This window comes from Mirounga leonina, unplaced genomic scaffold (assembly GCF_011800145.1).
Source record: "Mirounga leonina isolate KUSES-001 unplaced genomic scaffold, KU_Mleo_1.0 Mir_53, whole genome shotgun sequence".
Taxonomy (NCBI): Eukaryota; Metazoa; Chordata; class Mammalia; order Carnivora; family Phocidae; genus Mirounga; species Mirounga leonina.
This window is the reverse complement of record NW_023270807.1, coordinates 96,750,201-96,768,243: the sequence shown is the minus strand read 5'-3', so window position 1 is coordinate 96,768,243 and position 18,043 is coordinate 96,750,201. Positions and strand designations below refer to the sequence as shown.

General features: G+C 36.0%; 1 protein-coding gene across 3 annotated transcripts in view; it reads right to left on the bottom strand.

Annotated features, from left to right (window-relative positions):
• GRM1 (glutamate metabotropic receptor 1) overlaps window positions 1-18,043 on the bottom strand; it is a 419,049-nt gene that overhangs the window by 270,538 nt on the left and 130,468 nt on the right. The window lies entirely within an intron of this gene.

Here is an 18,043-nt window from a genome sequence, read left to right as displayed (position 1 = left end):
GGCCAAAATGTTGTTTCCACAAAGAATGCAACAGACTCATGGAGTTTGAAATCAGAATATGAGTTTAAATCCTAACTTTCCTACTAATCATAACACTGCAATTAAATCACATACCCTCACTGTGCTCTAGTTTTTCACTAATATAATGTGGAGAATAGGAATAATTTTGACACATGTAAAGACCTCTAAAATGTGAAGAATAATGATAATGATATAAAAATATCTTCTATTTTACTTGAGACCCTGGTATCAGGAAGTGAAAGTGGCAATATTTCAAGATGACAGGCCAGGAATCTTATAAGAAACATACAGATGGAAGAACAGTTCAGAGGCAAAAGAGTCTAAAAGGTCAGCTCACACATTAAACTCATGCTTCAACAGGAAAAGGACTTTCTACAGGAATATGGGACAGATGGGGAAAGCAGCAGGATGTCATAGTGGCTCAATCCAGAGCTGTGAAAGACTAAAAGGGTTGATGGGAATCCCACAAAAAAAGTCAAAACAGGCCAGGTCACTAAGGAAAACAAAAATAGTCTACTTGCATAGGAATCAGATCAAGGATATGAAGGTTTAAGAGGCATAAGAAAGGTAACAGAAAACTTTCTTCAATTAAGTGAAACAGGTAAAGCAATGACAAAATGATACTTAGAAAAAAATACCAACATTTAAGAAGCAGAGGTTTTGGAATTGTCATTCTACTAAACTTCAAATATTTCCTATTAAACCTATTTGTATTTAATCTTAACACTCAGTTCATTATTGTATATATTGGCTTAGCTTCTGTCTCCACTACTACATTATATACTCTTCAAGGGAAGGAGTAATTTCTCCATTTCCAGTCCTCGGCACAGTGGCCTAGTATAGAACCTACTTTCAATAACTGAATGTTGAAAGGACAAATGAGAAAACTAATAAGACAGGAGGGCCCAAAAGCCAGGGAAAAGAGGCATGTGCAATGTTAAACAAAATCAAGATTTATGCAAACCAAAGAGCATCTTTCCAAAGATCTTTGGTACCTTGGAATTGGCAGGTTATATTACAGAATCACAAGCTCCCCCTTTGAGTGCACAGAGAGAACAGAGGAGGCTTCTGGAAAGTGGAAGAAAGCAAAGAAGTGAGTACTCTTTTTAAGGGGGTGGAAGAGGGCAAACTGCAACCAGTCAGTCAGATTTCTGAGAAAAGTAAAGGAGAAGTATTGTAAATGAGGCCTCAAAGACTCACAGAACAACTGAAATAGCTTTGGAAACAGTAAATCATGCCAAATCAAATTATTTTTGAATGGAATGGCAGATTGTGTAGATCAAAGAAACAACTAATGTAATTTCATTAAACATTAGTGAGGCTTTTGATTCAAATGCCATAGTTATCTACCAGTTGGACACTTCGCTTAATGATGTTCCTAACTGCAAGGAAAAAATATATATAATTATTAATAAATTAAATATTAAAACTGCAGTATTGTGATTTATAAGAAATATGTATTTGGTGTTGGTCCACTGTTCACTAGCTCACAGCTACTAAAACCCATGCAATTTCCTGTGATAAGGGCCCTAAAGTTGTTTTTTGTTATGTTAATGAGGCAACTTCTGTAAAATCCATAGGTCACCTAGGGATGGGGGCTGGTTGCCAGGGGAAACAACCAAGAGATTAGAGAGTTGGAACTCTCAGCTCTACCACCCACCTACCTCTAAAGAGGGGAGAGGGGCTGGAGGTTGAATCAATCACCATGGGCCAATGATGTAATCAATCGTGACTATGTAATGAAGCTTCCATAAAAAGTCAAAAGGATGGGATTCAGAGGGCTTCTGGGTTGGTGAACATGTAGAGATTAGGGTAGAATAGCAAGATTGGAGAGGGCATGGAAGTTCCAAGCCCTATGTATCTCTTCCAGCTGGCTATTCTGAGTTACATCCTTTTATAATGAACTGGTAATCTAGTGAGTAAAATGTTCCTTTGAGTTCTGTGAGCCACTCTAGCAAATTTAACAAACCCAAGGAGAGGATCATTGAAATCTGTGATCTATAGTCAGTTATTCAGAAGCACAGGTGATAACCTGGACTTGCGATTGGAGTCTGAAGTGGAGATGAGGTAGGAAGAGGAGCAGCCTTGTATGAATAAGCCCTTAACCTATGGAATCTGAAGCTACCTCCAGGTAGATAGTGTCAGAATTGAGTTGAATGTTAGGACACACAGCTGCTGTCTGAGAATTGCTTTTGGTGTGAGAATTCCACATACACACACACATTGGAAACTGGGTCTCAGGAAACCTAAGGAAAAATATTTTTATATATTATATATATACTATATAGTATATATTTTATGTATTTTATAAATTTATTTTTCAGATATCACATATGTATTTTTTCCCAGAAGTCTATTTTCTTGAGAGAAATTAATGCAAAGAAAAAAACCTGACAGGGGCACCTGGGTGGCTCAGTCGTTAAGCATCTGCCTTCGGCTCAGGTCGTGATCCCAGGGCCCTGGGATGGAGCCCCACATCAGGCTCCCTGCTCTGCGGGAAGCCTCTCCCACTCCCCCTGCTTGTGTTCCCTCTCTCACTGTGTCTCTCTCTGTCAAATAAATAAGTAAAACTGTTTAAAAAAAAAATAAGAAAAAAATAAGAAAAATACCTGGCAGAGCTTGTCTGGAGCAAAGACCACTAATAGACCCTTAGCATCCATTTTTCTCTTCTCTTACCTAACAGGAATCCTGGAGTTGTAGCTGGGCACATGACTACCTAGTGAGAGACTATCAACCTCCCTTACAGCTAGGTGTAAGCAGATAGCTAAGTGCATACTAATGAGTCATGAACAGAACTACTTTCAGGTCTTTTTTTTTTTTTTCTTTTTTTAAAGAGAAATCTTTTAAAAAGTCTTTTTCTCTTATTGATCAAAAAATGGCAACATATAAAGCAGTTGCCTTGGACTTAGAGAAGGAAACCATATGTTAAGGATGACAGAGACAAATCTTCAGCCTGGGTCTTTGGATGACCTAATGGGTCACAATCACCCTGCCAGCTTTGGACCACTCACCTCTGGATTGCTGAGTAAGAATCAAGCTTCTATCTTATTAAGCCACAGAATGTCTGGATCATCTCCTTACATATCAGCTTAGCCTGCACCTTAAGTAATTAAATCATCAAATTAAATAAATGTGCTACAGCTATTCATTCTTTCAAGCTTCATGCCAATCTATGATTTCAGGTTGTTACCACTGATAAATCTGAATACATCATAGAATGGTGAATACTGGTTTAGAGTGGTTTTCAAACTTTAGTATATGATAATAGTTTATGATAATAAGTCTGCGGTGAAGCTCATAAATTTGCATATTTAGAAAGCCACTTGGATGATTTTGTTTCAGGTGGTCAATAAGAGACATTTTGAAGCATGGTGAAATAATGGTCTTAAGACTGAATTGTGTCTGATGGGAAGCAGTCCTAGAGCTATAAATATTTTGTACCTAAAACAAGTATTATGAACCAGTGTATGAAAGATGAAGTGAAAATGAAGGAGATAAAGGTTATAATGAGCCCTTTTTTTTTTTTTAAAGATTTTATTTATTTAACAGAGAGAGACATAGCGAGAGCAGGAACACAAGCAGGGGGAGTGGGAGAGGGAGAAGCAGGCTTCCCGCAGAGCGGGAAGCCCGATGTGGGACTCGATCCCAGGACCCTGGGATCATGACCTGAGCCGAAGGCAGACGCTTAACGACTGAGCCACCTAGGCACCCATAATGAGCCCTTTTAATAAAAGGATCAAGACTAGGTTGGTTTCTTCTTATTAAAAAAAAAAATACAGGCATAGCCAGGAGTTCCAAGCTATTAGAGCAGTGGTTCTCAGCAGCTATGTTCCCATCAGAATTACCTGTGGAGTTTTTAGAAGTACAGATGCTTGTTCTCACTCTGATCTGCTAAATAAGACTATTTGGAAGTCAAGTCCAGTTCTTTAAAAAACATCAAAAGTGGGGGCACCTGGGTGGCTCAGTTGGTTAAGCAACTGCCTTCAGCTCAGGTCATGATCCCAGGGTCCTGAGATCGAGTCCCACGTCGGGCTCCTTGCTCTGCAGGGAGCCTGCTTCTCCCTCTGCCTCTACCTGCCACTCCCCCTGCTTGTGCTCTCTCTCTGTCAAATAAATAAATAAAATCTTATAAAAAAATATCAAAAGTGATTATAATTCACATTCATGAATAACAAGCATGATGTTACCCAGTTAAGATACAGAATCTGGACGGGTGCCTGGGTGGCTCAGTCATTAAGTGTCTGCCTTCGGCTCAGGTCATGATTCCAGGTCCTGGGATCGAGCCCCGCATCGGGCTCCCCGCTCTGTGGGAAGCCTGCTTCTCCCTCTCCCACTCCCCCTGCTTGTGTTCCCTCTCTCGCTGTGTCTCCCTCTCTGTCAAATAAATAAATAAAATCTTTAAAAAAAAAAAAAAAGGAAAAAAGATACAGAATCTGGAGAAATTCTGAGGAAGTTTTTTGTTGTTTGGAAATGAGATATTAAGGATCTTGAATACTAGTACAGGAAATCTGGACATTGTCCTATAAATAAGAGGGAATTGAAGTTGTTTGTGTCTTGGACTGATATGGACAAAGAAATGTTTCTAGGAAGGTTGACTTAACAGTGGGATGCAGGATGGATTTGAAAGAGATGTCTGGAAGAAAGGAAACCAGAGAAATAATATTGCCTCACCTCAGTGGTATAGTAACCAGAACAGTTCAAAATTCCTGTTAATTCTATGACCTCTCATTGCTCTAAGAGAAACACTAATCCCTTTCTGAAAACACTTAGAATGACTGTGATAATTATGTGCAGAGATAAACATAATGGACTTTAGTTTTTCAAAAAAGGTACCCTATACAAGACAGAAGGCTTGCTATTTAACCAACTGAATATTCAATTTTGGGAGATTTATAAAGAGTAAAATAAGACTATAAATAACAATAAGTAAACAATTACTCTACTAAACTCCAAATGATACTGCATTTGCCTGGTTGTCCTTACTAATTATAGAAAATAATTTTAAAGAATCGTTTCTACTTATTTGGCTTTTGTTTTGTTTTGTTGTATTTTTTTCAAAGCAAAATAGCACATTGTAAATACCTTTTGTGCATCATTGTTGCAGATTTTTTCTTTTTGTTTCTTAGAAACCATAATTCACATTTCAGTGAAATTAATGTCAATATTAAAGGAACATCATTTTTTGTTGTTCATGAAATATGTCTCTGCCTCTCATGTACATAGTACATTAATGAGTACCATGAATCATTTTTAAAAAGATGGTCTTTTGCCCTGGACAAATTAATAAAATCCTAAGACCTTTAAATGACATCTTCACAAATGTACCTCACACACAAGTAAGGAGAGTAACAAAAAATTAGAAATGAATTCTACTTGATCAAAGACTTCATGGAGTGGCATGAATTATAAATGTCTTCATTTGGAAAATACTACACCTTCTAGATGTCTATTGGAAAATAAATATTCTTGATGCAGAGTCTTGATTTATTTTACAATGGCTGAATTTTTTCTTTATTCTGAAAAGCAGCTGGTATCAATACAAATATTTCATTATGGTTAGTTGATTAATACATCCTAGCTCTACAAATGTCTGAATGAAATCACATTCAGATGTTTCATATGCAAAAGCTAGGATGTTTATTAGAGCTTCAGACCCTCTAGACTTTAAACACAAGCAACCACTCTCTTAGAAGTTAAAAGGAGTAGGGTAGTCATTAATGCTGATGACCAATATTTCTCATTCTCCTCCTTCTAGACACATAGTAATGCATTTCTTCCCTCACTCTAAGTTAGATGTAGCCATGTGACTTGTTTTGACCAATAAAATGTAAATAGCACTGACATCTGTTTTTTCTGGGCAGAAGCATTTAAAGTTCTCATCTGTCTGCCATGATATTCAGGGCCACTTCAAATACTGGAGTGTCCCTCACTTGTATCCTCAAGTGAGGACAATGTAGAATATAACCAATTTTGATTATAACTAGTGTGAGCAATAAATAAGCCCTTGTGGCTTAAAGCCACTACAATTTTGTGGATGTTTTATACCAAAGCATAATCTAGCACATCTTGATTGATATAGACATTTGAATAAGAAGAGGAGACAACTGTAAAAAAAAAAAAAAAAAAAAAAAAAAAGCTACAAAATGTGGCTGGCACTGGTTTAGCAATTAGGCAGTAGGTAGGGAAGAAACAGTTAAGCAGTGGAAAAATGTCTGGTAATACTGTCGACTGTAATAATTTGATAGGCACATCATGTACCCAATGAACTCCAAACTCTTAGAAAAGAGGATGTAGAAATAATATGTGTGACATATGTAGGTATCTATTGGCTGCACTTGGCAAAGCACTGTAAGGAAGAGATTTGGTCAGGAAAAAATTAACTGGTTTGGAAACAACAATGAAAAATAAATCCAGAGAATTCTCAAATTCAGAAACTGGAGAAGAGGCAACTACTTCCTACCCCAACATAAAATTCAAAGCCTTTGAGCAACAAAGGCCAAGTAAAACTCAGCCTTGCAGGCAAAGATCAAATTAGCCGTAGCACTCGTATAAATTCCTGAATGGTTAAGATGTCTCCGATTGAGACCTACGTACAGCTGCACCTCTGAAAATTAGTGTAATGGTGTTGCTTTCCTTCAAGCCTAATTGGCGCAAAGTATCTCCAATAAGTCAAGATTTAGAGATACATGAATGAGTAAGTCAAAAATACAGCTATCCTAAGAACCACACTTTACAAAGAACTATGGATGGGATTGCTAGCATGATGTGCTGACTGGAATCTGATAAGACATTCACAAAGTTTTCAGAAAAATGTATTGCCATAGGAATCACCAGTCTGGACTGAAAAAGACTGCCACTGGCTTAAATCAACCCTTCAACTGTTAACTACCTGCAGGCAGAAAGTGGACTTTTAGGAAGCTGCTCAGGCCTGAAAGAAGGCTTACTCTCCTACACCAATTTTTCAGATGTGCCCACAAAGAATCACAGAAAAGGAAGAATCTCTCAGAGAGCCACAGAGAGAACAATGGACAGTGGAACCAGAGTCTATGCAAGGAATGTTTCCCAACGCCAAGGTAGGTAGCTTTCACAGCCTGGCTTTATGACATAGCAGAATTGCTCCAGACTAGACTACCTCCTGCTGCTTCTCTCTCATCATTCCCTTTCCAAATTGGAATATTTATTGAAGTTATCCTATTCTCCTTCAAGAGTAATTAGACCGTGAGAGAAAACTCATATTTTTAATTCATATGTCTCCAGATCAAAAGAAACCATATTCAGACCTGATGTATAGCCTTGTGTTTATCATCCAGATATCCTGGTCTATGAGATTTATGCTATTACCAGATGGGACTTGTGAGAGACAGGAGGAAAGGAAGGAAGGAAGGAAGGAAGGAAGGGAGGGAGGGAGGAAGGGAGGGAGGGAAGGAGGGAGGGAGGGAGGAAAGAAGGAAGGAAGGAAGGAAGGAAGGAAGGAAGGAAGGAAGGAAGGAAGGAAGGAAGGAAGGAAGGAAGGAAGAAGGAAGGAAGGAAGGAAGAAGGAAGGAAGGAAGGAAGGAAGGAAGGAAGGAAGGAAGGAAGGAAGGAAGGAAGGAAGGAAGGAAAGGAAAAGGAAGGAAGGAAGGAAAGGAAAGGAAGGAAGGAAGGAAAAGGAGAAGGAAAAGTAAAAGGGAAAGGGAAAGGAAGGGAAGGAAGGAAAACAATTCAAAATAAAGTCACTTGTGCTAAGCCCATGTCATCAAACCAAGACTTAATACCTAACCTAATTGCAGTTTCAACCTTCAACAGGAGTGTAGTCTTAATCAGTCAGCCTGGAGTTTCCTGGTCAGCACCAATGAGGTAATCTGCCACATAGGCCCTTTTTATCCCCCCAAAGAAGAAGAGGGAATCTGCTCTTTCCTTATCCCTCCCCCATTCTGCCTTTAAAAACCTTTCCCTTTCTGTAGCACTTCAGAGCTCTATTCTACTTGCTAGATGGGATGCTACCTGATTCATGAATCATTTAATAAAGCCAATTCGATCTTTAAAATTTACTCAGTTGAATTTTTGTTATTTAAGAGATTTTTGGGTTGTCTTCTTTGGGAAGTTAAGTGTATTTTGCAAACATTAATAAGTTGATCATTTGTTGAACAAATGTTAAACATTTGTCATTAATAATTAATTGAATGAATATTTCTGGTTGGCCTTCTTTCAGACACATGGTAGGTTTATACTTCCCTTCATAAGATAATGTATTCAGTGAAATGTGAGTGGAAGCTATGTGGTCTCTTCAGGGTGACAGTTTTTAAAGGAAACACTCGAATTAATGCAATCCTTTCCTGTTTCCATATTAACCAGCAGTCTTACATATCATGAAAGCTTCATCAAGCTACACATTTCCGAATAAAAACAACAGGAAGCAAGCTCCACAAACCTGAGATGATATGTAATGTGAGCAGTAAATAAAGCCTTGTTGTTTTAAGCCACTAAGATATGAGAGTTGCTTGTTACTACAGCATAACATAGCCTGTCTGACTAATACAAGATACATAGTTATAGGAAATCAATGCTTTGCTTACCACAGGCATTGAATAAAGATTTGGTTAATGGAACTGAATTCATGCAGGCACTTTTGTTCAAGTAACAAAACTCTGAATCAAAAAGAATGCAATTTAGTGAATTCTCACAGCATTCAATTCAATAGGTAATTGGAAAACAGAAAAGAGACATCAGCACAAGACTAGAATATTTCTCAATATTGTAAACAATAGAACTTTAGGCTGTCTCAGAAAGCAGTGAGTTTTCAATCAAGCAAAAACAGAATGAATATGTCTGAGGCACTGAACAGAGTTCTGCTTTGGGAGAGAAGTTGAATGAAATGACTATTATATTTTCTTCTGATTCAAAGATTCTGATTGCAATTGTTGCCCCCTCTGTCTCTTTCAAATCAATTTAAAACAAGATAGGTAGAAGCTGAGTGCCTAGGCTGAACACAAGATTTATGATAATCCTATTAATCTTTATAATCTGACAAGTGTTATTGTATGTCTTAGGTGACCCATTTGAATATTGAATTCCTGGCTAAATCCAGCATGTTCCAGGTCCTACATTTTACAGTGCTTCATGGTGCTCAGTGGGGAGGAGACCTATTTAACTGCCGACTCCAATTGTGATTTACAGACTAATGACCTGATTATTGCCATACATCCTAAGATATACATTTCTATTTTCAACTTTGTTCCTCATTTTATAGAAACCGCACAAAGAGCTTATCAAAATGTAAACGTTTTTGCCATAAGCAAGAGACAAAAGTTAGGGTAGTAATCAGAACTGTCAACATCAGGAGTCAGACTAAGGAGAGAAAACTAAGGAGAAAAAAGTATCTGAATTAGACAAGATAATGCTAAGCAATCACCTAGGGAAAAAAAACTAGATAATGATCACAAAATTACTTAAGAGAGATACAAAAAACAAATTTAAGACCATAATACAAGGCATAAAAAAAACACAGAGACCATCTAAGGCAGGCCCTTTTTATAGACAGAAAATAAAATTTAGGGATCTATTTCATGTCATTTAGCTGTATTCCCACCCAGGTCCTTGTAGCTGATTTCAAGATTTTCAAGTAACTACCATTTTTTACTGTTTTATCAGCTAATATTCACATTTTCTTTCCATCCATCACTTTTTTTTTTTTTTACCTCAGTGCAACCCTAAGAATTGGGAAGTCGGACAGAAAAGAATCATTGTCTTCCAAAATCTATTCTTCTCTTCTTGCATATGAAGAGTTTCTACTTGAACATATGGCCAACCAAAAGAAAAAATAAATTTCTCAATCTCTCATGGAGCTAAACCGTGGCATTATAACAAAGTTCTTGTCAACAGGATGTGGGGGAAGTGATAACTGTGTATAACTTCCATGTCCTGTTCTTAAAGGAAGAAGATCTCCACTTGTTTCCTTTTCTATTTCCAAAATTGGAACAGGAATAGCATAGTGAGCCCCCCTTGAACCCTGCAGATGGGAACAACATCACAGAAGATGATCAAACAACAAATTGGATGGAACCAGAATCTCTAGAAGACCTCATGGAGTACAGAGCTCCCCTACTAACTTTGAACTGCCTAACTCCAGATTGTTAAGTGTTAGTTTCATTTTTATTGTTGTAACTAAATTCATACTCTAATTAATATGGCAAAACAAGTATTCCTATTAACAATTTTATGAGGAAATATTGATATCCAGTTTGCTTAGGATACTTGGTCATTGTTTAGTACCTTTCTTCAAAGAAAGCATTAGAGTGAAATGTTTTATTGATTTAACCCCAGCATGTATGACTTTATTTTATATTCAACCACCATGTCTCACACTGATCCAGAAATTAAAAAAAAAAACCACCTGATATGCAAATCTGCAATGCTAGAAATGGGTATTCATTTCATTTAGCAAAGCTAAGAAAAACTTTTTCTGAGAATGGATCCTACAGGGATGAGCTAATATCCAAGAGTTTAGAGCACATTTATGTAGAAGTTCGTCAAGTATTTTATTTAAAGAGCAAGAAGAAAGGGCAAGTAATTATTGCCATTAGAGTTTGCCTGTTCTAATAGGACATGCAAATCAATGATTTTTTTGAAGTATATTTCCAATTCAGATAATGCTGCATGTACAGCTGTAACTGACTTGGGGAGAACTGAGAGATGAAATTAGCTAATTTCTTGCAATCAAGACAAATTCAAAAGAAGAAAAGTTTTATCCACCTGTCGTTTGGAAATTCTACTGAAGAGAATTCTAAAAAACATATCTCAAAGAAAAACAATTTGGAGGGGAAAAAAATCATGCTAGCAATTAAGCTCCTTGTCTTTCCTGCTTATTAATGAAATAAATCTGTTTGCAAGCCCTAGGTTGTAAAACTGTGTGGTTTACCACAAAAGAATTTTTAAAGTATATCCTATGAAAATGAGATGTGGGTGGAAAGGTAAGGTTGAAAATAACAGAGTGGACTAATAATTTTTTGTGCTATGTACAATCAGTTTCTTTTACTTTCAATGGAATGAGAACTTCTTGAATGAACTATGGAAATGCTTGATACAACTTTTCAAAACATTTTTTATGACTAAAATACTTATCTCTTCTCAATTATTCTTCCTTTTTAATGATCTCTTTGCTTCGTTTATATCCCCATAATTCTACTCCCATGTGTTCTAAGAACAACCTTTTTTTTTAGAACAATCTTTAATTTACTCTTTAAAAAAAAAAGATTTTATTTATTTATTTGACAGAGACAGACAGGGCAAGACAGGGAACACAAGCAGGGCGGTGGGAGAGGGAGAAGCAGGCTTCCCGCCGAGCAAGGAGCCTGATGCGGGGCTCGATCCCAGGACCCTGGGACCATGATCTGAGCCGAAGGCAGACGCTTAACGACTGAGCCACCGAGGCACCCCTTTAATTTACTCTTATTAACTATAGTATTTCCATCCATTTTTATAAAAAAGGAATTCTACTCAAAAGTGGTTACAAATTGATTACCATTGTCAATCATCCTAATTCAATATTTGTCCACTTCCTATTCTCACCTGTCACTAGATTTAGATATTCAGTCCACAGTACATTCGACAAAGGAGGGAAAAGGAGTTAAAACTACTCTACTTACTAGTGGTCTGGGAGAAGGTAAAAATTGACAGCTTGAGCTATAATGATATTTTGAGTTAACCTATGAATTTCTAACATTCTGCTGTTTTTCTGATCTCTACCAATATTTTTCCATTGGAAGTCAGTCAATAAACATATATTAAGTGGCTATTACATACCAAGTGCTATACATATAGTAGGAATACAATAGTAATCATGGTGAGGTGAACTTGTACTCAATACAGTGATAAGTTAAGGATATACATCTTCTAGGTGTTGAGTTTGATAAGTCCTTTATAGATCTTGGATACCAGCCCTCTGAAAGGATGAATACCTACCATTTACATTGACATGGATAGAACTGGAGGATATTATGCTAAGTGAAATAAGTCAATCAGAGAAAGATAATTATCATATGGCTTCACTCATACACGAAATAAGAAATAGCACAGAGGATTATAGGGGAAGGGAGGGAAAACTGATGGGAAGAAATCAGAGAGGAAGCCAAACCATGAGAGACTCTTGACTCCGGGAAACAAACTGAGGGTTGTGGAAAGGGAGGGGGGTACGGTAACTGGGTGTGGGCATTAAGGAGCGCACATGATGTGATGAGCACTGGGTGTTATACGCAACTAATTAATCATTGAACACTACACAAAAATCTAATTATGTACTATATGTTGACTAATTGAATTTAAATTATAAAAAAAAGGATATACATCTTCTTTCTTTCCTTTTCTCACTTGAAAACTGGCAGTTAATTTTTTTATTTATCTTGAACATGGTCATAACTTAGGGTGATGGCATAAGACATATTTTGTTTAGTGAATTGGAGCTATCATGAAGACTTCATTATTCACTGCCTCAAACACTTCATTTTTCCACCATTACTCTTAGAGAGTTTGTGGGTTTTGTTTTTGTTTTGTTTCTTTCTTTTTTTTTTAGAGGTGGCAAGTTATGTGTGAACATTTCAAGTTTCCTAGCCTCCTTCTAAGCTCATTTTGTATTCACTGCAATCTCTTGCTGAAACTTATCTGTTATCCATGTGCACTACACATCTATTTGTGTACCTGAGGTGTGTATTGCAAATTATCTTCAGTTGATGGGCAGTGAAAACAGTGTCATTCTTTTCTTGGCTTAAGTGTTTCTCAGTAGATGTTTTGTTATAATTTTACATTTTATAATCCTACGGGTTTTGAGTATCTAATCACTTGAGGTTATTTCTAGTTAGACCAGGATTATATATATTTTGGCATTATAACTAGAGCTAACAGAAAGGTCTAATTTTTAAAATATTCACTGAAAGTGAGTTCTTACTCAAGAGTTGATTTTGCTTCAGGTCACATATTAGAGTAGTACTATTTTCTTAGATAATTTTATAGCTAAAATTCAGCATGTGAAAAGAACCACCAGGCTTTGGGCTGGAAAGAATAAAGTAGAACAAGCTAGTGAAAGTCCTATGCAGAAAAACAATTTTAATAAAGTTTATATTCATGATATTTGGCTGCTACAGTCCATCTTTATTTTTAAAAATGAAAATTACTAAAGTTGTGACACCTATAGGACAAAATAAAGCAAAAAATGTTAGTTCTTTCTTAAAATAGCAAGGAATTGATATCGCTCCACACAATATAGACTTCACTTTAATTCTTCCAAGGGCTCTAAGATCTAATTTGCTTTGTGTGTAAAGGCAAAAAAAAAAGTTCATGTTTTTATTTTTTTTTTAAAGAGGCTTTTTTTTTTTTTTAAAGATTTTATTTATTTATTCATGAGAGACCGAGAGAGAGAGAGGCAGAGGGAGAAGCAGGCTCCCAAGGAGCTGAGAGCCCGATGCGGGACTCGATCCCAGGACCCTGGGATCATGACCTGAGCCGAAGGCAGACACTTAACCATCTGAGCCACCCAGGCGCCCAAAAGTTCATGTTTTTAAAAGAGATAATTCTCTATAACCTATGATCTGAGAATCAGTGAAGACTATTTTTCTCTCCTGCATAATCAATGGAAACAGACCGAAGGTCAGTTTTGCCCTTTTATCATCAATGAAAATGTGTAATTAGAAAACTGAGTTCCTGATATAAACAGTAACAAAATCTAGTAAAGCCCTTATATAACGTGGTCCTATAATGTGAAAAAAAAAAAGTTAAAATAAAATATCTGGATAAAATAAACATGACCTACAGAAATAATACAAAAATGCAAATAACATTTTACAGAGATTTATAAAAACTCTTAAAAGATAAAGGAATAAAGAATAGGAAAATTGAGGTTTCTGAGTTCTAACATGAGGCATGCTACTGACTCTGTACAATTTAAACAATGGGCATCTTATCCTTCGATTTTCTCTCATGTAAATGAATGAGCAGAGTGTTCAATCTATTGATACTATACTAAAATCAGCCCTTTCCTTCTCCAAATACTTAGCTGGGGTCATCAAGGTCATCTCTCTGCAAGCCTAGCTAAGCCTTGTCTTGCCTACAGAAACCAGCATATTTCTGGGGTCTGAAATTAGTCTTGCTGCCTTACATCCTGATTATGGGACCAGTGTTAGTCCTGAGAATGTACATGCATATAAGAGTGCTGATTTCATTTTCTTCAATACACTCTATTCTCCCAATTTGTATAATTGGTATTCTCTGGTAGTTTGTAGTCTGCTACTCCACTTCCTATCTAAAAATAGATTACTAAGAGTCCATGTGTCTGGATTTTGACCACTATTTCTTATAGGAATCTCTTCCAAGTCAATATACTCGACCCCCATTTTCACTCCTATAGTTCCAGCCCAGTTTAGAATCCTTCCTTGGATGTACTAATGGCTTTGAATTAAAATCACAGGGCTGCTCCTTACTCAGTTTTACTTTAAGCAGTGCCAGTGAATGATGTATTTAATGAAACAGTGGAAAATTTGGTCTAGAACAGATAGTCCCAAACATGAATACATCAACACAATGTATAGGCATTTAGTATCGAAAAGAATGGCCATTCAATGAACAAATTATTTTTTTTTAAATACAAAAGGTAGATGATCAAGGTCATTATTAACAATGATTAATCATGTTGATAATATTTGCCCTTGATATAAAATAAAGAAAATGGTACTTTACCTCTGTGGTCTTACTCCCCAAAGCCTACAACTTGTAGTCAAATTATGAAAAAAAAAAAAAATCAGACAAGTCTCAGTTGAAGAACTTTCTACAAAATATCTGACCAATACTCCTCAAAACTGTCAAGGTCATCACTTTTAAGGAAAGTCTGAGAAACTGTGACAGCTAAGAGGAACCTAAGGAGACAAGACAGCTAAATGTAATGTGGTATCCTATTACAGAAAATGGACATTATGTAAAAAGTAAGACAATCTGAATAAAGTATGGACTTTAGTTAATAATAATGTATCAATATTGATTCATTAATTGTAACAAAATGTACCATACTAATGTAAGATGTTAAGGGAAATCGAGGGCTATTTATAGGGGTTACTTATACTATCTTAGCAATTTTTCTGTAAATCTGTTCTAAAGACAGTAAAATTGTTCTAAAAAGTAAAGTTTATCAAAATAATACACAAAAGGGAAGAGTTCTATAGGCTTATTATAAAAATAAATTATCTGTATACCTATAGGGGGCAGTACCTACATGACTAAGAGGAAGTGGTTGTTCATTTTCCTTGGCTGAAACTTTGCTTTAAAATGTATTTTTCAAGACAAGGACTAGAAATAGCCAAACTGAAATCTCAAAAATACTGATGTTTAGTGAGAACATCAGTAAAAACAATCCAATGAAAGCAGAGATACCATGTAAATAATGGTAACTGAGAAAGTGATTAACTTACTGTTATCAAAATATCACTCATAAGTTATTCAGCTTAGAATATGTCAATATCAGATTTTAATGTGATATAAAAATTCTGAAACAGAAATTTAGGAACATTAAACATATGAAAAAATATACATACATTGGGAATTATAGAAAATAACAGAGTTAGATCTTTTAAATACACATTTCATAGTATCCTAGAGTAAAGAGAAGACATTTAACTTGTGCAAACTATTTCAGAACATATCAAGTAGAAAGAAAATGAAGAGAATCTAAAATTTTTAAGTTTAAAAAATGACTCAGCCTATTCTATTCTAGCCTGCTGAGTTGTCAGAGAAAGTCACACCGGGAATACATGTCAACTCTTGTTACTCCACCAGGTTGGGATTAGGAAATCATTTGTTGGAACAATGCTCTAAAGGTCAGACATAGAGGGCTCACTTACGTTGTTGCTTCCTCTCCTGGTGCTGTGTTGGGAAAATAATATACAGACTTGAAGCCAAATACCTAATGCTTTAAGAAGAAAAGCCAAATACCTAATGCTTTAAGAAGAAAAGAAAGCTCAGACTAAGTCTGTTCAACAATATGACTAAAATTTATAGCTGTCATGTATTAGTTTAATGACATGCAGGGAAATTCATTAAACATTTAAATTCTATTATCTCCATTCAAGGTTGCAATAGCCCTATGTGGAGGGTACTGGTATTGGTGCCACTTTGTAGAAAGGTTACAGAACTTACTCAAGGTCTCTTAGCAATGAATATGGAAGCTGGGGTTATAATCCAACTATTTCTGATTCTTATGGCTGCTAGTCAAAAACTATTCTATTAGAATAATTATTTGATGTAATTCACTGATCAATTTAGAGACATAAGTTAGTTAAAAGATTTAATTATCTTTTCTAAGAATTTACTAAAACAACTAATTATCTTGGTATATAATAGATACAGTCTCCTTCTTGCTTGGGAAACATGAAAGAACTGTAATATTTAATTTATCTTGAAGGGAAACTTATAAATTTTTTGTTTTCAAGTATTTTTGAACTGTTGATTCTACAGGAGATAGATCTAAGTGATCTAAACCAAAATTTTAGTAAATCAGTATCTCTGAGTCTTCAGTACTGATTTCCTCACCCCAGTTGACTGGAGAAGTCCATGAGGAGACATTAAAACTATATATGCTTTTTAATACTCAAAATGAAGGTAAGCCTATTGATCCATCAACTCTAAAAGAGTAATTACAACATATCATGACTTAAAATCATGCAGACCAATAGATCCTCTAATATAGTAATCTCTTGTAGTTCCTGAGAGGTGGTTCTATAATTTCTGCTTGACTATTTCCAGTTAAAAGATTCTCACTAACTTTAGAGAAACATATCTTATTGAATAATCATAACTGCCAACATTTATTAACTGTTTACTATGTGTCAGGGACTAAACTGGACTTACCTAACATCAAGTATGTATTTTTTTAAAGATTTATGTATTTATTTTAGAGAGAGAGAGAGAGAGAGCAGGGGGAGGGGCAAAGAGAGAGGAAGAGAGAGAATCTCAAGCAGACTCCCCGCTGAGCACGGAGCCAGATGCAGGGCTCAATCCATGACCCTGAGATCATCACCTGAGTTGAAACCAAGAGTCAGACACTTAACCGACTGAGCCACCCAGATGCCCCTCAAGTGTGTACTGAATACCTACTAAGTTTCAGGCATTGTTATAGCAGTACTAGAAATTCAGCAATGAGCTAGACAAAGGTCTTATCCTTATCATGGTTATATTTTATCATTTAATCAACAAGATAACTTAAAAGATGGGTACCATGTTTAGTACCAGTATTTGTCTCTTTTAAAAGTGAGGAAAGAGGTTTAGAGGTTTTCCCAAATCCACAATGCTGTTATAACATATAGATGCACTTAAGCCAAATGTTACAGTATGTTTTGTAAAATATAGCAGTATATTTCCAAAGCTTAATATAACCCATATTATCTTTAAGGAAGACATTAGCCCTTTCTTATGTCATTAGGAGGATATACCATTCACATATTATTTTCCTTTTCACAGAAATTGTATATGAAGAATTGAGAATTCCAGGGGCGCCTGGGTGGCTCAGTCGGTTAAGCGTCTGCCTTCGGCTTAGGTCATGATCCCAGGGTCCTGGGATCGAGCCCCGCATCGGGCTCCCTGTTCGGCGGGAAGCCTGCTTCTCCTTCTCCCTCTCCCACTCCCCCTGCTTGTGTTCCCTCTCTCGCTGTGTCTCTCTCTGTCAAATAAATCAATTAAAAAAAAAAAAATCTTTAAAAAAAAAAAAAGAATTGAAAATTCCAGTTTGTGATTAAAAAAATCTAATGAACCAGAAGAAAATATTTTGGACTTATGAAATGGATTCTGCATTTGTACTTATTTGTATTATGTTGTTTTATTTTTATTATTTATCATTTTAAAGGAATACTTACAAAGTCAAACCAACTTCTATAAAGTAAAATGTTCCTGTTTTTAACCTACTGTCCTCCTCAAGGTCTTAAGGATAATATAAAAAAAAATCTAGCCAAGAAACATCATGTATGTAAGTATATCAAGACACATGGTGACAGGCCTTCCCAAAGCTTTTTAT